Here is a 9,011-nt window from a genome sequence, read left to right as displayed (position 1 = left end):
TATTGACGTCAGATTTTAAAAAGGAAGTCCGAGGAAAATAAGACGGCTTGCTTGGTCGGGAAATGAGCGGATTTAAATCGCGCCGAGTTCGAACTAACAAGTGCACGCCGGTGGTACCGGTTTAACGTGTTCCCGGTGACATTTCAAATCGCCTTAAATATTTATTTCGCGCTACCGTGGTCGATTTTTTACGTCGCTTTGCGTCATTAACGAGGAATAACCTCGTTCGCGTGGCCCGCTAGCCGGAGGGCCCCCCCGACATCGTGCCCCGCGACCAAGACGCCGGATATTACGCCGCTATTCGCGATTTTTCGTGGCGTCGGCCAACGACGAGGAGGATGACCGAGGTCTGGCTGTCGGGAAGAAGCCGCGGTCGCAAATGAGCGAAAAATAAGCGGGCAGTTCTAGCGAAGTTACTTAGACCCAATTAAGTCGAGTTTACCTTAGAGCTACGTTGCATTCGCAGCTTCCACGTATCAGAGGGAGAGGGGATCGCGCGGAGACGGCAGCGGAGGATGCTGAAGACGAAGCGAGCGAGAGGAGGAGACGAGAAGGGCGGCGAGGATGAGAGCGCGAGCGTGAGAGAGAGAGAAAGAGAAGGATGATGGGAGTTCAGTTTCCCCCTGCTAAGAGGGTTTGCTTGTATCCCTCGAGATGCGCATACGTCATCCGATTAAAATTAGTAATTAGCTAATTAACTTAAGCACGCAGCACTCCGGGCTAAGTAAGTTGACCGCCTGATTATGATGCATCGCTTCCGAGTTCGAATCTGCGCGCGCTTCGCGTTCGCGGTACCCGCGGCATCGCCAAGAAGGGAACAAGAAGAAGGATGGGGGGCAAGGCTGGCGGAGGAAATGGCGGAGAACCCGGCGGAAGTAAGAAAATGGGGAAAAAAGCGAGCGCGATGGAAGGAGCAACGCGTTGCAGGCGCGATTTATTTCTCGAGTTACCAACGACGAGCTCGTCGCGGTTGCCACGACGATTTCTTAAAAGCAAAGTTACCGTTCTCTCCGAGCCCGAACGAGATTCGAACGAGATTCGAACGAGCTCGCGACGCCGACTGGCAGATTCGTCCGCGTGATCCGAACGCGCGGAAAACGCTCCGCTTAAACGTACACCTCGACGTGCCCGTATCGAGTACCTATTAATCGATCGTGAATTAAGAGGGAGGATATAACCGCGACGTGGCCGATGTCGTCAGAGTGGCGCCTGACAGTCTGCCGCGTATCGCATTCCGCGTATCTCGGCCCGCAAATTCCACTTTTGCGCCGTATACGTTCGCAAGGAGGCCAGTGACGCGAGTGGAAAATTGATATATGCACGGGGCGATATCTGGTGGAAAAGTGTACGGTATCGTGGTATCCGAAGCAGCGCGAGCGAAGGGACGCGCGTCGTCGAGAGTGATTCAGAAGTGCTTTCCCGTGTTCCTTAACTAACCGTTCGTCGGTCCTGTGGACGCATCGCGTCGCGACGACCGTACTCGCCCCAAGTAGGATCGCGACAAGGACCAGGCTAAAGGTCCTTCCCCTCGCTCCCTTTCTTTCCTCCTCCCGTTTCCTTCTCCCTCTAAGTCCCTCTTTCGATACTCTCTCAACGGCTGTTCCAGCTTTTCGAATCTTCTCCGTTGTTACACGTTCAACGCTCGTGCTCGTCCCGTTCGCGAATAATCGCGAATAATCATTCCGACACGGCCGTTTGTCGCATTTGCATTGCGTCCGCGCTCCTCGCTGCTCCGTTTTAATATACCGAATAATTTCCCGTGGCACGCGAACGGATAGTAAAATTCGAGTTTATTAATATTTACGCGGCGTCGCGTGTCAAAATCATCGCGTCGACCTGTACCGTGATTCGTGATTCGTGATTCGTGACTAAACGTTGATGAACTCCGGTATTTTTGGACCGTCGTGCGAGCTTCGCGTAGAAGAATTTCGGAAATCTCTCAGGAATATCTTGGGAAGATACTTTCGTGTCGTATTCCCCGCAAATACGATTCCCTAACTCGCTAATTTGCCTTTCACGACTTTCGAGAGAAAGCGAGAGAGAATCCTCGGAGACAGATTCGCGGTTTCATCCCCTAAGTGACAGTAATGTGGCCAGGATTGCGGCCATTGGGAAGCCTCGAAAGCGATGTATCATCGTTAAAGGACTGTAAAAGATGCGTCGACGCTCCTTCGCCGGCTCTTTACCCTTCCATCACCGCCAGCCAGTCGGATAAACATTTATTTCCCAAAGCAGGAGTTGCGCTCGCTCGAGGTCAGACCGTTGGCTCTGGTAACCGGTGGATTCACGAGTATTCGTTGGATACTTTTAACGGAATTCTTCCGGCAACGGCGACAAAGGGTAACGAGGTTCGGAAACGCGGGCAAGATTTTCGATCGACGCGGTCGCTTTTGAGCGTAATGGGACCCGTATGTGTGATTTGCCGCAGGACCAACGGCTGTATCGCGATTAGAATTTCTTTGTACCCTCATACGCGACGCACACGACCCTCCCTAACGCTTCGTGTCCGCGTCTTCCGGGCGAAATCCTCGCGGACCGATGCGGGCTCCTACGGCGCAACCTCGCCGTCCCCGGATTCGTTTTAACCAACTATTAACATTAAATCCAGCCGAGCCATTAAACGAGCCCACATTTCGGGACCATCGGAAAAATTCCACCCGCCCGTAGTCTCCTAACGAATCCAATACTTTACCCTCTTCCCTCCCCCATCGTTCTCGTCGCGTCTCGTTAGCCGCGCGCCCGTTAGCAAAGTGACTGGTCGAGCGAAAAATGAGCAGCGAATAAATCAAAGTTCCCGGTATCGATCGAGGAAACGACCCAGGATGATAGTCGAGCTCGACAACGACATCGACGACCGGGAACGCCGAAAACACCCTTGGGAGCCGGCGCGCGGAGCCCAAGACCACGATTGTTCGCCAACTCGTCCATTTTCACGATCACTCTACGGTCACGAACTTCAAACTCTGTTCGATTGGTTGGTTGGCATTATAGCTGGCTGTAATTAGTGTACGAAACTGAGAGACGGGCAGAGGGGCGACGGAGGGGTGGCAGCATACGTGTAATGCTCACGTTAATTACCTGACATGTTTAGCATGCATTACATCCACGTATACGCGGTAGTAGCACCGACCCATCCTGACTGACTACCTGCTCGCCTGTTACGCTTTACCTGTGTGTATTCACAGCCGAGCCATGCGCGCGGCGCCAGGTAATGACCGAAACCGGGGAATTTTCGCCAAGTTCCTACCACCAACTTGAAATTCACAGGTATCTACCGGCCAACGTTAACTCCTTGCCTTACCGTTTAAGTTCCAATGGCGCGTGCCGTGGTAAACAACAGTGTCGGACACGACGAGCCACTTCGTCCTAACGCGACAGAGAATGACGCACAAGCGAGACAGAAAGTTCTCGACGAACTTGACCGGTCGTGTTTACGTCCTTATCTACGCACCATGGCTCTCACCGGGCATGCTCGTATTTGGAACGATTTCCTTATTACGAGTCTCACGCGACATCGTAGGCGAAGGTATTAAATACTCCCGATATCAAACGACCTAACCCAACGATCCAAAACCACCTAAAAACTTATCCAAACAACACGTAGACTTATTTAATTCCATCGCGCAACTTCCATGACTAGCATTATCCAAGTACACTGCGTTTAAATACTCCCGATATCAAACCATCCACTCCAACGATCCAAAACCCACCCAAAAACCTATCCAAACCAGCTCGTTGCGTTTAAATACTCCCGATATCAAACCATCCACTCCAACGATCCAAAACCCACCCAAAAACCTTATAGGTGATTAGACTTATTTGTGTACATCGCGCAATTTCCATAATTACTATTAACTAATTACGCTATAATTAAGCCTTTGGCTTACCATTTAAGTTGCGATGGGATGGGCCACAGTCAACGGCAAGATCGGTCGCACGTCGAAGAATCACATCCGAACGCGTCGAAGAACAACACGGAACTGAGACCGAAAGATCTGGACGAAAATGATCCACCTGACCGGTGATGTTTACGTTGAGCCCTATCTACGCACCGTGGCCCTCGCCGAGTTCCTTACCGCGAGCCTCGCGCGATATTGTAAACGAAGAGGTTAAGTCCGTTGTCCGACCTCCGTTCCTATTCCTCTTTCTACTTCCTCTCTGTACTCTTTACGCCCGGACTAACCAACGCGACAATCTGACTACGTAGTTAGCGAACAATCGCGACGCGACGACGTTCCGTGTAATTATTCGACCGATTTCGATAAATTATCGCCGCCATTAGCAAACGAACGAGCCTGAACGTCGACCACCGCCGACAGCAGCTGGAAAGTTCAATCGTTAGAAACTTTCGTCCGTCCGCGTTCCCGTCCGGACACACGGCGGACAGACTTAACGACCAACCGGACAGATGCCTCTGCAGTCGATCGAATCGAACGCGAGGATCAGTCGCGATGCAAATAGAACTCTTTCAACGAAAGACACGCGTATGCGCCGTCTGTTTCAATCGAATATCGAGATTACAGGACAGAATTGTTCCAGCGAATGGAAGTATCGCGTTCGGTGCTTTATAATTGACGACAATATTCGGGATGGATCATAAAGATTTCACCGAGATTCGCTGCAGCGCGACGGATAATCGGGGAAAGAACGGTCCGCATCCGTGACCGAAAGAACGATTAATGCCGCGCGAAAGGTAAATGGACGGTGAAGGGTACAGTGGACACCGGCGGCCGTTACGATCAGCTATCCGAAATAATGCATAGAACGTAGAGTGCACGTAACGGAATAACAATTTCCTACTGCATTAATTAGAGGTCGACGAGGCGTGAAATCGAGGTTTACGAAGCGTCAACTAGTTTTACACATCGCGACGGAATAATAACGTCGCGACACGACTAGAATCCCGAATACATTACCTACACCAGCGCAACCGCGACCTCTGCTGGATCGCTGAAAACCAAGGGATCGAGGGGGAGGGGGAAGTGGGCGCGATCCCCCACTCCGCCCCGCGCCACGGCTCGCCGGTGGTCTGTAATGATTAACGACGAACGTTAATGCCCGAAATTCGATCGCCGCGCAGCAATTATTGCAAACGTAGACGAGACCCGGGTGCGTGGTTCGTTTCACGAGACTCGAAAAGAAACTCGAGAAGGTTACACCTCGTTGGACATCGAGCGGTATCTATCGAACTCGCGATCCGTGAAACTCGGCAAACGAACGGTGCGCGTTACTTTGCGAACACTGTAATTTTAATTCGGCATAAAGCCGAACGTCCGTTCGCAAAATTGCGGTGTTTAATTGCGATCAACCGTGTAATGACCGGCAGCGGTCAATTAACACTTCCAAGACCAGCGCGAGCGTGTACGTGCGCGAGGGCAAGAACGTACGGCACACACACGCGCGAGACAGATCATCGAGTGTATACGTATTCAGCGGGTATACGCGTGCACGTAACATGCGAAGTAGACGCCTGGAATTGGCGTTTTTGTTTCCCGATATCAATTTCGGAGCGACGATGAGGGGCTTTTAATTGGGACTGGCGATGCTGGTTGGCAGTGGCGACGTTGCTGATGGCGACCGAATCGTCCATCGACAGTAATGGAACGCGATAAATGCAAGTAAATCTCGACACGAGCAGATTCGCTATTTTTTTCCTTTTTCCCTTTTTTTTTTTTTTTTTTTTCCCTGGTGAATACGACCTAACCGAAAATTAACCGTCAAGTAGGGACAGTGAGCGATGAAACTCTATCGGTTTCGAATCGAGTTCGATAACCTCGAATGTTGCGTTATCGAGAGTCGCGAATAAGTAACAAATATGTCTGCGAAGGTACGTCTCGTCGAAAATTTGAGAGCCGAATGTTGAGAACACCGAACAGCCTGGTTGAGAAACACTAAGAATGCTAAGAAACACTATACTCGTATGCGATATAATCTTATGGGTAGGTCAATAAAACAGTCTCCCGTTATATCGTTCGAAATCTGTTTGAACGCGTAGCTGTCAACGTTCGTCTACGGTCGATGAAAACGAACAGTTTACCAATCGAGAAAATTGCGAATATCATAGTCTTATGTTGCAAATGGTAAAGCATCGTTTCTTACCGTACACGTAACGTTGTGTCGCTTGGCGAGGAATGAGTATCAATATTTGAAAGTTCACTGTAATTTGTTTATCCCGAGCCGAAGAAACTATGGCACGCTTCGAAGTTTACGTTCCACTTGGACTATCCGCAGCGCCAGAAGAATCATTACCGGCTACAACTGGTCTAAGCATAGTATACCAACAAACTAAATAGATGTCATTACCGTTACCGTCCCTCCTCCCTGCCACGCTTTTTCTATATCACGTGATGCATTCCACGAAATTTGTGTTTTATGGTTATGTTATCTCTATAACCACCGTATTAAAAACTAACCGTTTGATGAATTGAAATTTACGCAGATGTTAAAACGAAGGAGAATTGAAACGCATCGTGTCGCGTTATCGTCGTAGCATCGAAGGTCTTAATTTTACGATTGCGACGCAACGCAATTTAAAAGCGGGAAAATTTACTGCCAAGCATTTGGAAGAACAGTGACTCGAAATACCTTTGTCATTCTTGGCGAAGATTGCTTCCTGCAACGATACAATAGCTTTGCTCGCAGGTCTCTAGTCGATGATTCTGGAAGTGGTTATATTTCACTGCACACATTCTATTACGAAGTTACAATTTGATCGATCGTAGGAAGCGAATACCGTCTGACCCGCACGAGACGCGTGAACTCCACCTCGATTTGAATTTCACGTAGAAAAATGACGCCGCCATTTGTCCATCTAGCGACCAAACATCGAACTAGGGAGTCAGCATTCGAATGGTAACTGCTCTACGTATGACTTTATCTTCGAATTCTACTTCGTCATTTCCGCTGCTTATCGCTTAGGTAAACTATTCGTATTCTAAATATAGTATGAATAAGGGAACATTATCACCGATTCCATTATAACAATTATACGATATTGAACGACAATGTTGGAGGGAACATTGGAAAAAAGAAAAGAAATAAATAAATATATGTCACTGAGATTCGTGTTTTACGTGCGATTTCGATAATAAACGATTGAACGCGTTCGAGATAAATTGGTTAAAATTAAACTCTGGCAGAAACTAACAAAGGAGAAGGGCGGATAGAGGAAGGGTGACGAGAATGGTTGTAGGTATGGGGATGAAGCGTAGAATGGGGAATGGGCAAACAGAGCGCAATTAACGTGCGACCATTAAATATGTACGCGAGTTACTGCGCCACGATACGTGTGTGCAGGCCAGCGCAAATGCATTGGCTATCGAACGCTCGCACGGCACTACCGATCTCTTCTTGCATCCTGTTGGCACAGCCGCTTGATTAGCTCCGCCATATTTACATATCATTAGCCGAGTGTTTGTCCGAGTCGGGAGTTCCCCTTCTGCATCACCGTTGTCCGTCAATATACGAAATAAAAGTTATTACGCCGCACAAAATATTGCGTCGATAAAAATCACTCTTATAAAAGCAATTTTTGCTTAAACATCCTACTACTTGAAAATCATATTAAAAATTTAACGCGTATAAATAAACTTACGTTCTAAAGTGTATCGTGTTTCAGTTTCACTTTATTCATAAAAATACGAATTTCGATCTTAATCTCGTTGCCTACATTGCATAACAATTTCCTTTTTTTTTTTTTTGTCATTTTATACACTACTTAAATGTATTGGACAAGCTGGCGGTGATTGCCGCAAGAGGAAAAACGAAAACGGAATAAATAGAATAATGAACTCGACTGCTTAACGCCCAATTTTCAATCGGACAAATTATCTCGACGATAACGTAGTGATTATTTCACCGCTATATAAATCGTAATATTCGACACAATCTAATTGCTGAAAGACATCTGCCTATACTGCAGACTGAAATGTAGTAAATACTGCTACATTAGTTTATCGAAGAAAATGCTTACGAATTTTATAAATGGTATGCTAAATATAATAGTAACGTTCTGTTTCGTCGAGGCATTTACTTCGATGTAAAATATTTAAAAAAAAAAAAAAAAAAAAAAAAGAAAAAAAGAAAAAAAAAAGGAAAAAATCTTTCTTACGCGTCATTTGTAAGAAATCGTACCTCCATCGCGAAATTAAGATAGCAAACTGCTTTAATAATGTTTTATCTACTTAACGTACACGCAACCTTAACGTCTAGGTTATCGATTACGGTAACGCGTTTTGATTATCTTTTTCTTCCTCTTCGTCCTTCTTAATTTCAATATGGCGACATTCAAATCAGTCTATTGAGACGTACACGTTTCTCGAGCTTATCCATAAGAAATTATTGTAAAAAGTATCCTTTTAAATTACTATTAAGGCAGTATGGTAATATGACTCGACTTACATACGCAGGCTTCGATTTAAGCCTTTCACAAATCGCCCAGTATCTATCAGATATGTGCGTGTTTCCTATTCATCGAGATTGAATATATCAATGAATCATTGCTCAATCAAAGCCTTTTGAAACTCAGTAAAATGTTTACATAAATAATTTTACTATGCATCATAATAATTCGTAGATTTTTACCATCTTTCTGAGCTAATCTTCAATGTATAATATGATTGTGTAAACATTACACAAATGATTCACGATTTCCATTAATTTCTCATCAAATTGTATCATTGAATTGGAAGAAATTCACACTTGGTCCTCACGCAATTGTTAACTACTACGAAAAGATCGAGAAGAGATCTAATGAACAACAATCAATAAATAAACGAATAGCTAACAAAATTAACAGAATAATAATCGTAAGGCAATGTATCTCTATAAAGTGAAACGTACTGATGCTTAGTTACGATCATCAACGTCATGTTATAGTCGGAACAGTGATACATGAACGATTGCAATGTTTCTCCAGGCAGTATAGGAAATAGGAACTGCCTAAGAAGCTCAGTAACGATTACGAGTAATCTAATCCGTCTTAAACGCATACGGATTCGAATTTATCTCAA

The sequence above is a fragment of the Eufriesea mexicana genome, unplaced genomic scaffold (genome assembly GCF_001483705.2).
Source record: "Eufriesea mexicana isolate 0111107269 unplaced genomic scaffold, ASM148370v2 scaffold77, whole genome shotgun sequence".
Lineage (NCBI taxonomy): Eukaryota > Metazoa > Arthropoda > Insecta > Hymenoptera > Apidae > Eufriesea > Eufriesea mexicana.
This window is presented reverse-complemented; position numbering follows the sequence as displayed.